The following is an 18,432-nucleotide window of genomic DNA, read 5'->3' on the forward strand; positions in this document are numbered from 1 at the left end:
TGCTGGTCCATTAATAGGCCCATCCCATGTGTGCCCGACCTTCTACAGTGCATTGCTGGTCCATTAATGGGCCCATCCCATCTGTGTCTGACCTTCTAAAGTGCATTGCTGGTTCAATAATAGGCCCATACATGTGTGTCTGACCTTCTACAGTCCATTACTGGTCCATTAATGGGCCCATCCCATTTGTGTCTGACCTTCTACAGTGAATTGCTGGTCCATTAATGGGCCGATCCCATGTGTGCCTGACCTTCTACAATGCATTGCTGGTCCATTAATGGGCCCATCCCATTTGTGTCTGACCTTCTACAGTGAATTGCTGGTCCATTAATGGGCCCATCCCATGTGTGTCTGACCTTCTACAGTGCATTGCTGGTCCATTAATGGGCCATCCAATGTGTGTATGACCTTCTACAGTGCATTGCTGGTCCATCAATAGGACCATCCCATGTGTGTCTGACCTTCTATGGTGCATTGCTGGTCCATTGATGGCCCCATCCCATGTGTGTCTGACCTTCCAGAGTGCATTGCTGGTCCATTAATGGCCCCATCCCATGTGCGTCTGACCTTCTACAATAGTTTGCTGGTCCATTAATAGACCCATTCTATGTGCGTCTGACCTTCTACAGTGCATTGCTGGTCCATTAATAGGCCCATCCCATGTGTGTCTTACCTCTACAGTGCATTGCTGGTCCATTAATAGGCCCATTTCATGTGTGTCTGACCTTCTATGGTGCATTGCTGGTCCATTTATGGCCCCATCCCATGTGTGTCTGACCTTCTACAGTGCATTGCTGGTCCATTAATAGGCCCATCCCATGTGTGTCTGACCTTCCAGAGTGCATTGCTGGTCCATTAATGGCCCCATCCCATGTGCGACTGACCTTCTACAATAGTTTGCTGGTCCATTAATAGACCCATTCTATGTGCGTCTGACCTTCTACAGTGCATTGCTGGTCCATTAATAGGCCCATCCCATGTGTGTCTTACCTCTACAGTGCATTGCTGGTCCATTAATAGGCCCATCCCATGTGTGTCTGACCTTCTATGGTGCATTGCTGGTCCATTTATGGCCCCATCCCATGTGTGTCTGACCTTCTACAGTGCATTGCTGGTCCATTAATAGGCCCATCCCATGTCTGTCAGACCTTCTACAGTGCATTGCTGGTCCATTAATGGGCCCATCCCATCTGTGTCTGACCTTATAAAGTGCATTGCTGGATCAATAATAGGCCCATACATGTGTGTCTGACCTTCTACAGTCCATTGCTGGTCCATTAATGGGCCCATCCCATTTGTGTCTGACCTTCTAAAGTTCATTGTTGGTCCATCAATGGGCCCATCCCATCTGTGTCTGACCTTATAAAGTGCATTGCTGCTCCATTAATAGGCCCATCCCACGTGTGTCTGACTTTCTACAGTGCATTGCTGGTCAATCAATGGGCCCATCCTATGTGTGTCTGACCTTCTACAGTGCATTGCTGGTCCATTAATAGCCCATCCCATGTGTGTTAGACCTTCTACAGTGCATTGCTGGTCCATTAATAGGCCTATCCCTTGTGCATCTGACCTTCTACAGTGCATTGTTGGTCCATTAATTAGCCCATCCAATATGTGTCTGACCTTCTACAGTGCATTGCTGGTCCATTAATGGGCCCATCCCATGTGTGTCTAACCTTCTAAAGTTCATTGTTGGTCCATCAATGGGCCCATCCCATGTGTGTCTGACCTTCTATGATGCATTGCTGGTCCATCACTAAGCCCATCCCATTGGTGTCTGACATTCAACAGTGCATTGCTGGTCCATTAATGGGCCATCCAATGTGTGTATGACCTTCTACGGTGCATTGCTGGTCCATCAATAGGACCATCCCATGTGTGTCTGACCTTCTACGGTGCATTGCTGGTCCATCAATAGGACCATCCCATGTGTGTCTGACCTTCTACAGTGCATTGCTGGTCCATCAATAAACCCATCCCATGTGTGTCTGACCTTCTACAGTGCATTGTTGGTCCATTAATAAGCCCATCCAATATGTGTCTGACCTTCTACAGTGCATTGCTGGTCCATTAATGGGCCCATCCCATGTGTGTCTGACCTTCTAAAGTTCATTGTTGGTCCATCAATGGGCCCATCCCATGTGTGTCTGACCTTCTATGGTGCAATACTGGTCCATCACTAAGCCCATCCCATTGGTGTCTGACATTCAACAGTGCATTGCTGGTCCAATAATGGGCCATCCAATGTGTGTATGACCTTCTACGGTGCATTGCTGGTCCATCAATAGGACCATCCCATGTGTGTCTGACCTTCTATGGTGCATTGCTGGTCCATTGATGGCCCCATCCCATGTGTGTCTGACCTTCCAGAGTGCATTGCTGATCCATTAATAGGCCCATCCCATGTGTGTCTGACCTTCTACAGTGCATTACTGGTCCATCAATGGGCCCATCCCATGTGTGGCTGACCTTCTGCAGTGCATTGCTGGTCCATTAATAGGCCCATCCCATGTGTGTCCGACCTTCTACAGTGCATTGCTGGTCCATTAATGGGCCCATCCCATCTGTGTCTGACCTTCTAAAGTGCATTGCTGGTTCAATAATAGGCCCATACATGTGTGTCTGACCTTCTACAGTCCATTGCTGGTCCATTAATGGGCCCATCCCATTTGTGTCTGACCTTCTACAGTGAATTGCTGGTCCATTAATGGGCCCATCCCATTTGTGTCTTACCTCTACAGTGCATTGTTGGTCCATTAATAGGCCCATCCCATGTGTGTCTGACCTTCTATGGTGCATTGCTGGTCCATTTATGGCCCCATCCCATGTGTGTCTGACCTTCTACAGTGCCTTGCTGGTCCATTAATAGGCCCATCCCATGTGTGTCCGACCTTCTACAGTGCATTGCTGGTCCATTAATGGGCCCATCCCATCTGTGTCTGACCTTCTAAAGTGCATTGCTGGTTCAATAATAGGCCCATACATGTGTGTCTGACCTTCTACAGTCCATTGCTGGTCCATTAATGGGCCCATCCCATTTGTGTCTGACCTTCTACAGTGAATTGTTGGTCCATTAATGGGCCGATCCCATGTGTGCCTGACCTTCTACAATGCATTGCTGGTCCATTAATAGGCCCATCCCATGTGCGTCTGACCTTCTACAGTGCATTGTTGGTCCATTAATAGGCCCATCCCATGTGTGTCTGACCTTCTATGGTGCATTGCTGGTCCATTTATGGCCCCATCCCATGTGTGTCTGACCTTCTACAGTGCATTGCTGGTCCATTAATAGGCCCATCCCATGTGTGCCCGACCTTCTACAGTGCATTGCTGGTCCATTAATGGGCCCATCCCATCTGTGTCTGACCTTCTAAAGTGCATTGCTGGTTCAATAATAGGCCCATACATGTGTGTCTGACCTTCTACAGTCCATTACTGGTCCATTAATGGGCCCATCCCATTTGTGTCTGACCTTCTACAGTGAATTGCTGGTCCATTAATGGGCCGATCCCATGTGTGCCTGACCTTCTACAATGCATTGCTGGTCCATTAATGGGCCCATCCCATTTGTGTCTGACCTTCTACAGTGAATTGCTGGTCCATTAATGGGCCCATCCCATGTGTGTCTGACCCTCTACAGTGCATTGCTGGTCCATTAATGGGCCATCCAATGTGTGTATGACCTTCTACAGTGCATTGCTGGTCCATCAATAGGACCATCCCATGTGTGTCTGACCTTCTATGGTGCATTGCTGGTCCATTGATGGCCCCATCCCATGTGTGTCTGACCTTCCAGAGTGCATTGCTGGTCCATTAATGGCCCCATCCCATGTGCGTCTGACCTTCTACAATAGTTTGCTGGTCCATTAATAGACCCATTCTATGTGCGTCTGACCTTCTACAGTGCATTGCTGGTCCATAATAGGCCCATCCCATGTGTGTCTTACCTCTACAGTGCATTGCTGGTCCATTAATAGGCCCATTTCATGTGTGTCTGACCTTCTATGGTGCATTGCTGGTCCATTTATGGCCCCATCCCATGTGTGTCTGACCTTCTACAGTGCATTGCTGGTCCATTAATAGGCCCATCCCATGTGTGTCTGACCTTCCAGAGTGCATTGCTGGTCCATTAATGGCCCCATCCCATGTGCGTCTGACCTTCTACAATAGTTTGCTGGTCCATTAATAGACCCATTCTATGTGCGTCTGACCTTCTACAGTGCATTGCTGGTCCATTAATAGGCCCATCCCATGTGTGTCTTACCTCTACAGTGCATTGCTGGTCCATTAATAGGCCCATCCCATGTGTGTCTGACCTTCTATGGTGCATTGCTGGTCCATTTATGGCCCCATCCCATGTGTGTCTGACCTTCTACAGTGCATTGCTGGTCCATTAATAGGCCCATCCCATGTCTGTCAGACCTTCTACAGTGCATTGCTGGTCCATTAATGGGCCCATCCCATCTGTGTCTGACCTTATAAAGTGCATTGCTGGTTCAATAATAGGCCCATACATGTGTGTCTGACCTTCTACAGTCCATTGCTGGTCCATTAATGGGCCCATCCCATTTGTGTCTGACCTTCTACAGTGAATTGCTGGTCCATTAATGGGCCGATCCCATGTGTGCCTAACCTTCTACAATTTATTGCTGGTCCATTAATAGGCCCATCCCATGTGCGTTTGACCGTCTACAATAGTTTGCTGGTCCATTAATAGACCCATTCTATGTGTGTCTGACCTTCTACAGTGCATTGCTGGTCCATTAATAGGCCCATCCTATCTGTGTCTTACCTCTACAATGCATTGCTGGTCCATTAATAGGCCCATCCCATGTGTGTCTTACCTCTACAGTGCATTGCTGGTCCATTAAAAGGCCCATCCCATGTGTGTCTGACCTTCTATGGTGCATTGCTGGTCCATTTATGGCCCCATCCCATGTGTGTCTGACCTTCTACAGTGCATTGCTGCTCCATTGATGGCCCCATCCCATGTGTGTCTGACCTTCCAGAGTGCATTGCTGGTCCGTTAATGGGCCCATCCCATTTGTGTCTGACATTCTACAGTGAATTGCTGGTCCATTAATGGGCCGATCCCATGTGTGCCTGACCTTCTACAATGCATTGCTGGTCCATTAATAGGCCCATCCCATGTGCGTCTGACCTTCTACAGTGCATTGCTGGTCCATTAATAGGCCCATCCCATGTGTGTCTTACCTCTACAGTGCATTGCTGGTCCATTAAAAGGCCCATCCCATGTGTGTCTGACCTTCTATGGTGCATTGCTGGTCCATTTATGGCCCCATCCCATGTGTGTCTGACCTTCTACAGTGCATTGCTGGTCCATTAATAGGCCCATCCCATGTGTGTCCGACCTTCTACAGTGCATTGCTGGTCCATTAATGGGCCCATCCCATCTGTGTCTGACCTTCTAAAGTGCATTGCTGGTTCAATAATAGGCCCATACATGTGTGTCTGACCTTCTACAGTCCATTGCTGGTCCATTAATGGGCCCATCCCATTTGTGTCTGACCTTCTACAGTGAATTGCTGGTCCGTTAATGGGCCGATCCCATGTGTGCCTGACCTTCTACAATGCATTGCTGGTCCATTAATGGGCCCATCCCATTTGTGTCTGACCTTCTACAGTGAATTGCTGGTCCATTAATGGGCCCATCCCATGTGTGTCTGACCTTCTACAGTGCATTGCTGGTCCATTAATGGGCCATCCAATGTGTGTATGACCTTCTACGGTGCATTGCTGGTCCATCAATAGGACCATCCCATGTGTGTCTGACCTTCTATGGTGCATTGCTGGTCCATTGATGGCCCCATCCCATGTGCGTCTGACCTTCTACAATAGTTTGCTGGTCCATTAATAGACCCATTCTATGTGCGTCTGACCTTCTACAGTGCATTGCTGGTCCATTAATAGGCCCATCCCATGTGTGTCTTACCTCTACAGTGCATTGCTGGTCCATTAATAGGCCCATCCCATGTGTGTCTGACCTTCTATCGTGCATTGCTGGTCCATTTATGGCCCCATCCCATGTGTGTCTGACCTTCTACAGTGCATTGCTGGTCCATTAATAGGCCCATCCCATGTCTGTCAGACCTTCTACAGTGCATTGCTGGTCCATTAATGGGCCCATCCCATCTGTGTCTGACCTTATAAAGTGCATTGCTGGTTCAATAATAGGCCCATACATGTGTGTCTGACCTTCTACAGTCCATTGCTGGTCCATTAATGGGCCCATCCCATTTGTGTCTGACCTTCTACAGTGAATTGCTGGTCCATTAATGGGCCGATCCCATGTGTGCCTGACCTTCTACAATTTATTGCTGGTCCATTAATAGGCCCATCCCATGTGCGTCTGACCGTCTACAATAGTTTGCTGGTCCATTAATAGACCCATTCTATGTGTGTCTGACCTTCTACAGTGCATTGCTGGTCCATTAATAGGCCCATCCCATTTGTGTCTTACCTCTACAGTGCATTGTTGGTCCATTAATAGGCCCATCCCATGTGTGTCTGACCTTCTATGGTGCATTGCTGCTCCATTGATGGCCCCATCCCATGTGTGTCTGACCTTCCAGAGTGCATTGCTGGTCCATTAATGGGCCCATCACATTTGTGTCTGACCTTCTACAGTGAATTGCTGGTCCATTAATGGGCCGATCCCATGTGTGCCTGACCTTCTACAATGCATTGCTGGTCCATTAATAGGCCCATCCCATGTGCGTCTGACCTTCTACAGTGCATTGCTGGTCCATTAATAGGCCCATCCCATGTGTGTCTTACCTCTACAGTGCATTGCTGGTCCATTAAAAGGCCCATCCCATGTGTGTCTGACCTTCTATGGTGCATTGCTGGTCCATTTATGGCCCCATCCCATGTGTGTCTGACCTTCTACAGTGCATTGCTGGTCCATTAATAGGCCCATCCCATGTGTGTCCGACCTTCTACAGTGCATTGCTGGTCCATTAATGGGCCCATCCCATCTGTGTCTGACCTTCTAAAGTGCATTGCTGGTTCAATAATAGGCCCATACATGTGTGTCTGACCTTCTACAGTCCATTGCTGGTCCATTAATGGGCCCATCCCATTTGTGTCTGACCTTCTACAGTGAATTGCTGGTCCGTTAATGGGCCGATCCCATGTGTGCCTGACCTTCTACAATGCATTGCTGGTCCATTAATGGGCCCATCCCATTTGTGTCTGACCTTCTACAGTGAATTGCTGGTCCATTAATGGGCCCATCCCATGTGTGTCTGACCTTCTACAGTGCATTGCTGGTCCATCAATAGGACCATCCCATGTGTGTCTGACCTTCTATGGTGCATTGCTGGTCCATTGATGGCCCCATCCCATGTGAGTCTGACCTTCCAGAGTGCATTGCTGGTCCATTAATGGCCCCATCCCATGTGCGTCTGACCTTCTACAATAGTTTGCTAGTCCATTAATAGACCCATTCTATGTGCGTCTGACCTTCTACAGTGCATTGCTGGTCCATTAATAGTCCCATCCCATGTGTGTCTTACCTCTACAGTGCATTGCTGGTCCGTTAATAGGCCCATTTCATGTGTGTCTGACCTTCTATGGTGCATTGCTGGTCCATTTATGGCCCCATCCCATGTGTGTCTGACCTTCTACAGTGCATTGCTGGTCCATTAATAGGCCCATCCCATGTGTGTCTGACCTTCCAGAGTGCATTGCTGGTCCATTAATGGCCCCATCCCATGTGCGTCTGACCTTCTACAATAGTTTGCTGGTCCATTAATAGACCCATTCTATGTGCGTCTGACCTTCTACAGTGCATTGCTGGTCCATTAATAGGCCCATCCCATGTGTGTCTTACCTCTACAGTGCATTGCTGGTCCATTAATAGGCCCATCCCATGTGTGTCTGACCTTCTATGGTGCATTGCTGGTCCATTTATGGCCCCATCCCATGTGTGTCTGACCTTCTACAGTGCATTGCTGGGCCATTACTAGGCCCATCCCATGTGTGTCCGAACTTCTACAGTGCATTGCTGGTCCATTAATGAGCCCATCCCATCTGTGTCTGACCTTCTAAAGTGCATTGCTGGTTCAATAATAGGCCCATACATGTGTGTCTGACCTTCTACAGTCCATTGCTGGTCCATTAATGGGCCCATCCCATTTGTGTCTGACCTTCTACAGTGAATTGCTGGTCCATTAATGGGCCGATCCCATGTGTGCCTGACCTTATACAATTCATTGCTGGTCCATTAATAGGCCCATCCCATGTGCGTCTGACCTTCTACAATAGTTTGCTGGTCCATTAATAGACCCATTCTATGTGTGTCTGACCTTCTACAGTGCATTGCTGGTCCATTAATAGGCCCATCCTATGTGTGTCTTACCTCTACAGTGCATTGCTGGTCCATTAATAGGCCCATCCCATGTGTGTCTGACCTTCTATGGTGCATTGCTGGTCCATTGATGGCCGCATCCCATGTGTGTCTGACCTTCTACAGTGCATTGCTGGTCCATTAATAGGCCCATCCAATGTGTGTCCGACCTTCTACAGTGCATAGCTGGTCCATTGATGGGCCCATCCCATCTGTGTCTGACCTTCTAATGTGCATTGCTGGTCCAATAATAGGCCCATACATGTGTGTCTGACCTTCTACAGTGCATTGCTGGTCCATTAATAGGCCCATCCCATGTGTGTCTGACCTTCCAGAGTGCATTGCTGGTCCATTAATGGCCCCATCCCATGTGCGTCTGACCTTCTACAATAGTTTGCTGGTCCATTAATAGACCCATTCTATGTGCATCTGACCTTCTACAGTGCATTGCTGGTCCATTAATAGGCCCATCCCATGTGTGTCTTACCTCTACAGTGCATTGCTGGTCCATTAATAGGCCCATCCCATGTGTGTCTGACCTTCTATGGTGCATTGCTGGTCCATTTATGGCCCCATCCCATGTGTGTCTGACCTTCTACAGTACATTGCTGGTCCATTAATAGGCCCATCCCATGTCTGTCAGACCTTCTACAGTGCATTGCTGGTCCATTAATGGGCCCATCCCATCTGTGTCTGACCTTATAAAGTGCATTGCTGGTTCAATAATAGGCCCATACATGTGTGTCTGACCTTCTACAGTCCATTGCTGGTCCATTAATGGGCCCATCCCATTTGTGTCTGACCTTCTAAAGTTCATTGTTGGTCCATCAATGGGCCCATCCCATCTGTGTCTGACCTTATAAAGTGCATTGCTGCTCCATTAATAGGCCCATCCCACGTGTGTCTGACTTTCTACAGTGCATTGCTGGTCAATCAATGGGCCCATCCTATGTGTGTCTGACCTTCTACAGTGCATTGCTGGTCCATTAATAGCCCATCCCATGTGTGTTAGACCTTCTACAGTGAATTGCTGGTCCATTAATGGGCCGATCCCATGTGTGCCTGACCTTCTACAATTTATTGCTGGTCCATTAATAGGCCCATCCCATGTGCGTCTGACCGTCTACAATAGTTTGCTGGTCCATTAATAGACCCATTCTATGTATGTCTGACCTTCTACAGTGCATTGCTGGTCCATTAATAGGCCCATCCCATTTGTGTCTTACCTCTACAGTGCATTGTTGGTCCATTAATAGGCCCATCCCATGTGTGTCTGACCTTCTATGGTGCATTGCTGCTCCATTGATGGCCCCATCCCATGTGTGTCTGACCTTCCAGAGTGCATTGCTGGTCCATTAATGGGCCCATCACATTTGTGTCTGACCTTCTACAGTGAATTGCTGGTCCATTAATGGGCCGATCCCATGTGTGCCTGACCTTCTACAATGCATTGCTGGTCCATTAATAGGCCCATCCCATGTGCGTCTGACCTTCTACAGTGCATTGCTGGTCCATTAATAGGCCCATCCCATGTGTGTCTTACCTCTACAGTGCATTGCTGGTCCATTAAAAGGCCCATCCCATGTGTGTCTGACCTTCTATGGTGCATTGCTGGTCCATTTATGGCCCCATCCCATGTGTGTCTGACCTTCTACAGTGCATTGCTGGTCCATTAATAGGCCCATCCCATGTGTGTCCGACCTTCTACAGTGCATTGCTGGTCCATTAATGGGCCCATCCCATCTGTGTCTGACCTTCTAAAGTGCATTGCTGGTTCAATAATAGGCCCATACATGTGTGTCTGACCTTCTACAGTCCATTGCTGGTCCATTAATGGGCCCATCCCATTTGTGTCTGACCTTCTACAGTGAATTGCTGGTCCATTAATGGGCCCATCCCATGTGTGTCTGACCTTCTACAGTGCATTGCTGGTCCATCAATAGGACCATCCCATGTGTGTCTGACCTTCTATGGTGCATTGCTGGTCCATTGATGGCCCCATCCCATGTGAGTCTGACCTTCCAGAGTGCATTGCTGGTCCATTAATGGCCCCATCCCATGTGCGTCTGACCTTCTACAATAGTTTGCTAGTCCATTAATAGACCCATTCTATGTGCGTCTGACCTTCTACAGTGCATTGCTGGTCCATTAATAGTCCCATCCCATGTGTGTCTTACCTCTACAGTGCATTGCTGGTCCGTTAATAGGCCCATTTCATGTGTGTCTGACCTTCTATGGTGCATTGCTGGTCCATTTATGGCCCCATCCCATGTGTGTCTGACCTTCTACAGTGCATTGCTGGTCCATTAATAGGCCCATCCCATGTGTGTCTGACCTTCCAGAGTGCATTGCTGGTCCATTAATGGCCCCATCCCATGTGCGTCTGACCTTCTACAATAGTTTGCTGGTCCATTAATAGACCCATTCTATGTGCGTCTGACCTTCTACAGTGCATTGCTGGTCCATTAATAGGCCCATCCCATGTGTGTCTTACCTCTACAGTGCATTGCTGGTCCATTAATAGGCCCATCCCATGTGTGTCTGACCTTCTATGGTGCATTGCTGGTCCATTTATGGCCCCATCCCATGTGTGTCTGACCTTCTACAGTGCATTGCTGGGCCATTACTAGGCCCATCCCATGTGTGTCCGAACTTCTACAGTGCATTGCTGGTCCATTAATGAGCCCATCCCATCTGTGTCTGACCTTCTAAAGTGCATTGCTGGTTCAATAATAGGCCCATACATGTGTGTCTGACCTTCTACAGTCCATTGCTGGTCCATTAATGGGCCCATCCCATTTGTGTCTGACCTTCTACAGTGAATTGCTGGTCCATTAATGGGCCGATCCCATGTGTGCCTGACCTTATACAATTCATTGCTGGTCCATTAATAGGCCCATCCCATGTGCGTCTGACCTTCTACAATAGTTTGCTGGTCCATTAATAGACCCATTCTATGTGTGTCTGACCTTCTACAGTGCATTGCTGGTCCATTAATAGGCCCATCCTATGTGTGTCTTACCTCTACAGTGCATTGCTGGTCCATTAATAGGCCCATCCCATGTGTGTCTGACCTTCTATGGTGCATTGCTGGTCCATTGATGGCCGCATCCCATGTGTGTCTGACCTTCTACAGTGCATTGCTGGTCCATTAATAGGCCCATCCAATGTGTGTCCGACCTTCTACAGTGCATAGCTGGTCCATTGATGGGCCCATCCCATCTGTGTCTGACCTTCTAATGTGCATTGCTGGTCCAATAATAGGCCCATACATGTGTGTCTGACCTTCTACAGTGCATTGCTGGTCCATTAATAGGCCCATCCCATGTGTGTCTGACCTTCCAGAGTGCATTGCTGGTCCATTAATGGCCCCATCCCATGTGCGTCTGACCTTCTACAATAGTTTGCTGGTCCATTAATAGACCCATTCTATGTGCATCTGACCTTCTACAGTGCATTGCTGGTCCATTAATAGGCCCATCCCATGTGTGTCTTACCTCTACAGTGCATTGCTGGTCCATTAATAGGCCCATCCCATGTGTGTCTGACCTTCTATGGTGCATTGCTGGTCCATTTATGGCCCCATCCCATGTGTGTCTGACCTTCTACAGTACATTGCTGGTCCATTAATAGGCCCATCCCATGTCTGTCAGACCTTCTACAGTGCATTGCTGGTCCATTAATGGGCCCATCCCATCTGTGTCTGACCTTATAAAGTGCATTGCTGGTTCAATAATAGGCCCATACATGTGTGTCTGACCTTCTACAGTCCATTGCTGGTCCATTAATGGGCCCATCCCATTTGTGTCTGACCTTCTAAAGTTCATTGTTGGTCCATCAATGGGCCCATCCCATCTGTGTCTGACCTTATAAAGTGCATTGCTGCTCCATTAATAGGCCCATCCCACGTGTGTCTGACTTTCTACAGTGCATTGCTGGTCAATCAATGGGCCCATCCTATGTGTGTCTGACCTTCTACAGTGCATTGCTGGTCCATTAATAGCCCATCCCATGTGTGTTAGACCTTCTACAGTGCATTGCTGGTCCATTAATAGGCCTATCCCTTGTGCATCTGACCTTCTACAGTGCATTGTTGGTCCATTAATTAGCCCATCCAATATGTGTCTGACCTTCTACAGTGCATTGCTGGTCCATTAATGGGCCCATCCCATGTGTGTCTGACCTTCTAAAGTTCATTGTTGGTCCATCAATGGGCCCATCCCATGTGTGTCTGACCTTCTATGATGCATTGCTGGTCCATCACTAAGCCCATCCCATTGGTGTCTGACATTCAACAGTGCATTGCTGGTCCATTAATGGGCCATCCAATGTGTGTATGACCTTCTACGGTGCATTGCTGGTCCATCAATAGGACCATCCCATGTGTGTCTGACCTTCTACGGTGCATTGCTGGTCCATCAATAGGACCATCCCATGTGTGTCTGACCTTCTACAGTGCATTGCTGGTCCATCAATAAACCCATCCCATGTGTGTCTGACCTTCTACAGTGCATTGTTGGTCCATTAATAAGCCCATCCAATATGTGTCTGACCTTCTACAGTGCATTGCTGGTCCATTAATAGGCCCATCCAATGTGTGTCCGACCTTCTACAGTGCATAGCTGGTCCATTGATGGGCCCATCCCATCTGTGTCTGACCTTCTAATGTGCATTGCTGGTCCAATAATAGGCCCATACATGTGTGTCTGACCTTCTACAGTGCATTGCTGGTCCATTAATAGGCCCATCCCATGTGTGTCTGACCTTCCAGAGTGCATTGCTGGTCCATTAATGGCCCCATCCCATGTGCGTCTGACCTTCTACAATAGTTTGCTGGTCCATTAATAGACCCATTCTATGTGCATCTGACCTTCTACAGTGCATTGCTGGTCCATTAATAGGCCCATCCCATGTGTGTCTTACCTCTACAGTGCATTGCTGGTCCATTAATAGGCCCATCCCATGTGTGTCTGACCTTCTATGGTGCATTGCTGGTCCATTTATGGCCCCATCCCATGTGTGTCTGACCTTCTACAGTACATTGCTGGTCCATTAATAGGCCCATCCCATGTCTGTCAGACCTTCTACAGTGCATTGCTGGTCCATTAATGGGCCCATCCCATCTGTGTCTGACCTTATAAAGTGCATTGCTGGTTCAATAATAGGCCCATACATGTGTGTCTGACCTTCTACAGTCCATTGCTGGTCCATTAATGGGCCCATCCCATTTGTGTCTGACCTTCTAAAGTTCATTGTTGGTCCATCAATGGGCCCATCCCATCTGTGTCTGACCTTATAAAGTGCATTGCTGCTCCATTAATAGGCCCATCCCACGTGTGTCTGACTTTCTACAGTGCATTGCTGGTCAATCAATGGGCCCATCCTATGTGTGTCTGACCTTCTACAGTGCATTGCTGGTCCATTAATAGCCCATCCCATGTGTGTTAGACCTTCTACAGTGCATTGCTGGTCCATTAATAGGCCTATCCCTTGTGCATCTGACCTTCTACAGTGCATTGTTGGTCCATTAATTAGCCCATCCAATATGTGTCTGACCTTCTACAGTGCATTGCTGGTCCATTAATGGGCCCATCCCATGTGTGTCTGACCTTCTAAAGTTCATTGTTGGTCCATCAATGGGCCCATCCCATGTGTGTCTGACCTTCTATGATGCATTGCTGGTCCATCACTAAGCCCATCCCATTGGTGTCTGACATTCAACAGTGCATTGCTGGTCCATTAATGGGCCATCCAATGTGTGTATGACCTTCTACGGTGCATTGCTGGTCCATCAATAGGACCATCCCATGTGTGTCTGACCTTCTACGGTGCATTGCTGGTCCATCAATAGGACCATCCCATGTGTGTCTGACCTTCTACAGTGCATTGCTGGTCCATCAATAAACCCATCCCATGTGTGTCTGACCTTCTACAGTGCATTGTTGGTCCATTAATAAGCCCATCCAATATGTGTCTGACCTTCTACAGTGCATTGCTGGTCCATTAATGGGCCCATCCCATGTGTGTCTGACCTTCTAAAGTTCATTGTTGGTCCATCAATGGGCCCATCCCATGTGTGTCTGACCTTCTATGGTGCAATACTGGTCCATCACTAAGCCCATCCCATTGGTGTATGACATTCAACAGTGCATTGCTGGTCCATTAATGGGCCATCCAATGTGTGTATGACCTTCTACGGTGCATTGCTGGTCCATCAATAGGACCATCCCATGTGTGTCTGACCTTCCAGAGTGCATTGCTGGTCCATTAATGGCCCCATCCCATGTGCGTCTGACCTTCTACAATAGTTTGCTGGTCCATTAATAGACCCATTCTATGTGCGTCTGACCTTCTACAGTGCATTGCTGGTCCATTAATAGGCCCATCCCATGTGTGTCTTACCTCTACAGTGCATTGCTGGTCCATTAATAGGCCCATCCCATGTGTGTCTGACCTTCTATGGTGCATTGCTGGTCCATTTATGGCCCCATCCCATGTGTGTCTGACCTTCTACAGTGCATTGCTGGTCCATTACTAGGCCCATCCCATGTGTGTCCGAACCTCTACAGTGCATTGCTGGTCCATTAATGAGCCCATCCCATCTGTGTCTGACCTTCTAAAGTGCATTGCTGGTTCAATAATAGGCCCATACATGTGTGTCTGACCTTCTACAGTCCATTGCTGGTCCATTAATGGGCCCATCCCATTTGTGTCTGACCTTCTACAGTGAATTGCTGGTCCATTAATGGGCCGATCCCATGTGTGCCTGACCTTATACAATTCATTGCTGGTCCATTAATAGGCCCATCCCATGTGCGTCTGACCTTCTACAATAGTTTGCTGGTCCATTAATAGACCCATTCTATGTGTGTCTGACCTTCTACAGTGCATTGCTGGTCCATTAATAGGCCCATCCTATGTGTGTCTTACCTCTACAGTGCATTGCTGGTCCATTAATAGGCCCATCCCATGTGTGTCTGACCTTCTATGGTGCATTGCTGGTCCATTGATGGCCGCATCCCATGTGTGTCTGACCTTCTACAGTGCATTGCTGGTCCATTAATAGGCCCATCCCATGTGTGTCCGACCTTCTACAGTGCATAGCTGGTCCATTGATGGGCCCATCCCATCTGTGTCTGACCTTCTAATGTGCATTGCTGGTCCAATAATAGGCCCATACATGTGTGTCTGACCTTCTACAGTGTATTGCTGGTCCATTAATAGGCCCATCCCATGTGTGTCTGACTTTCTACAGTGCATTGCTGGTCCATTAATGGGCCCATCCAATATGTGTCTGACCTACTACCATGCATTGCTTCTCCATTAATAGGCCCATCCCACGTGTGTCTGACCTTCTACAGTGCATTGCTGGTCCATTAGTGGGCCAATCCAATATGTGTCTGACCTTCTACCGTGCATTGCTGCTCCATTAATAGGCCCATCCCACGTGTGTCTGACTTTCTACAGTGCATTGCTGGCCAATCAATGGGCCCATCCTATGTGTGTCTGACCTTCTTCAGTGCATTGCTGGTCCATTAATAGCCCATCCCATGTGTGTTAGACCTTCTACAGTGCATTGCTGGTCCATTAATTAGCCCATCCAATATGTGTCTGACCTTCTACAGTGCATTGCTGGTCCATTAATGGGCCCATCCCATGTGTGTCTGACCTTCTAAAGTTCATTGTTGGTCCATCAATGGGCCCATCCCATGTGTGTCTGACCTTCTATGGTGCATTGCTGGTCCATCACTAAGCCCATCCCATTGGTGTCTGACATTCAACAGTGCATTGCTGGTCCATTGATGGGCCATCCAATGTGTGTATGACCTTCTACGATGCAGTGCTGGTCCATCAATCGGACCATCCCATGTGTGTCTGACCTTCTACAGTGCATTGCTGGTCCATCAATAAACCCATCCCATGTGTGTCTGACCTTCTACGGTGCATTGCTGGTCCATTAATAGGCCTATCCCTTGTGCATCTGACCTTCTACAGTGCATTGTTGGTCCATTAATAAGCCCATCCAATATGTGTCTGACCTTCTACAGTGCATTGCTGGTCCATTAATGGGCCCATCCCATGTGTGTCTGACCTTCTAAAGTTCATTGTTGGTCCATCAATGGGCCCATCCCATGTGTGTCTGACCTTCTATGGTGCATTGCTGGTCCATCACTAAGCCCATCCCATTGGTGTCTGACCTTCTACAGTGCATTGCTGGTCCATTAATGGGCCATCCAATGTGTGTATGACCTTCTACGGTGCATTGCTGGTCCATCAAAAGGACCATCCCATGTGTGTCTGACCTTCTATGGTGCATTGCTGGTCCATTGATGGCCCCATCCCATGTGTGTCTGACCTTCCAGAGTGCATTGCTGATCCATTAATAGGCCCATCCCATGTGTGTCTGACCTTCTACAGTGCATTACTGGTCCATCAATGGGCCCATCCCATGTGTGTCTGACCTTCTGCAATGCATTGCTGGTCCATTAATGGGCCCATCCCATTTGTGTCTTACCTCTACAGTGCATTGCTGGTCCATTAATAGGCCCATCCCATGTGTGTCTGACCTTCTATGGTGCATTGCTGGTCCATTTATGGCCCCATCCCATGTGTGTGTGACCTTCTACAGTGCATTGCTGGTCCATTAATAGGCCCATCCCATGTGTGTCCGACCTTCTACAGTGCATTGCTGGTCCATTAATGGGCCCATCCCATCTGTGTCTGATCTTCTAAAGTGCATTGCTGGTTCAGTAATAGGCCCATACATGTGTGTCTGACCTTCTACAGTCCATTGCTGGTCCATTAATGGGCCCATCCCATTTGTGTCTGACCTTCTACAGTGAATTGCTGGTCCATTAATGGGCCGATCTCATGTGTGCCTGACCTTCTACAATGCATTGCTGGTCCATTAATAGGCCCATCCCATGTGCGTCTGACCTTCTACAGTGCATTGCTGGTCCATTAATAGGCCCATCCCATGTGTGTCGTACCTCTGCAGTGCATTGCTGGTCCATTAATAGGCCCATCCCATGTGTGTCTGACCTTCTATGGTGCATTGCTGGTCCATTTATGGCCCCATCCCATGTGTGTCTGACCTTCTACAGTGCATTGCTGGTCCATTAATAGGCCCATCCCATGTGTGTCCGACCTTGTACAGTGCATTGCTGGTCCATTAATGGGCCCATCCCATCTGTGTCTGACCTTCTAAAGTGCATTGCTGGTTCAATAATAGGCCCATACATGTGTGTCTGACCTTCTACAGTCCATTACTGGTCCATTAATGGGCCCATCCCATTTGTGTCTGACCTTCTACAGTGAATTTCTGTTCCATTAATGTGCCGATCCCATGTGTGCCTGACCTTCTACAATGCATTGCTGGTCCATTAATGGGCCCATCCCATTTGTGTCTGACCTTCTACAGTGAATTTCTGTTTCATTAATGGGCCGATCCCATGTGTGCCTGACCTTCTACAATGCATTGCTGGTCCATTAATGGGCCCATCCAATTTGTGTCTGACCTTCTACAGTGAATTGCTGGTCCATTAATGGGCCGATCCCATGTGTGCCTGACCTTCTACAATGCATTGCTGGTCCATTAATAGGCCCATCCCATGTGCGTCTGACCTTCTACAGTGCATTGCTGGTCCATTAATAGGCCCATCCCATGTGTGTCTTACCTCTACAGTGCATTGCTGGTCCATTAGAAGGCCCATCCCATGTGTGTCTGACCTTCTATGGTGCATTGCTGGTCCATTTATGGCCCCATCCCATGTGTGTCTGACCTTCTACAGTGCATTGCTGGTCCATTAATAGGCCCATCCCATGTGTATCCGACCTTCTACAATGCATTGCTGGTCCATTCATGGGCCCATCCCATCTGTGTATGACCTTCTAAAGTGCATTGCTGGTTCAATAATAGGCCCATACATGTGTGTCTGACCTTCTACAGTCCATTGCTGGTCCATTAATGGGCCAATCCCATTTGTGTCTGACCTTCTACAGTGAATTGCTGGTCCATTAATGGGCCCATCCTATGTGTGTCTGACCTTCTACAGTGCATT

Source organism: Ambystoma mexicanum, chromosome 12 (genome assembly GCF_040938575.1).
Source record: "Ambystoma mexicanum isolate Mex_15411 chromosome 12, UKY_AmexF1_1, whole genome shotgun sequence".
Taxonomy (NCBI): Eukaryota; Metazoa; Chordata; class Amphibia; order Caudata; family Ambystomatidae; genus Ambystoma; species Ambystoma mexicanum.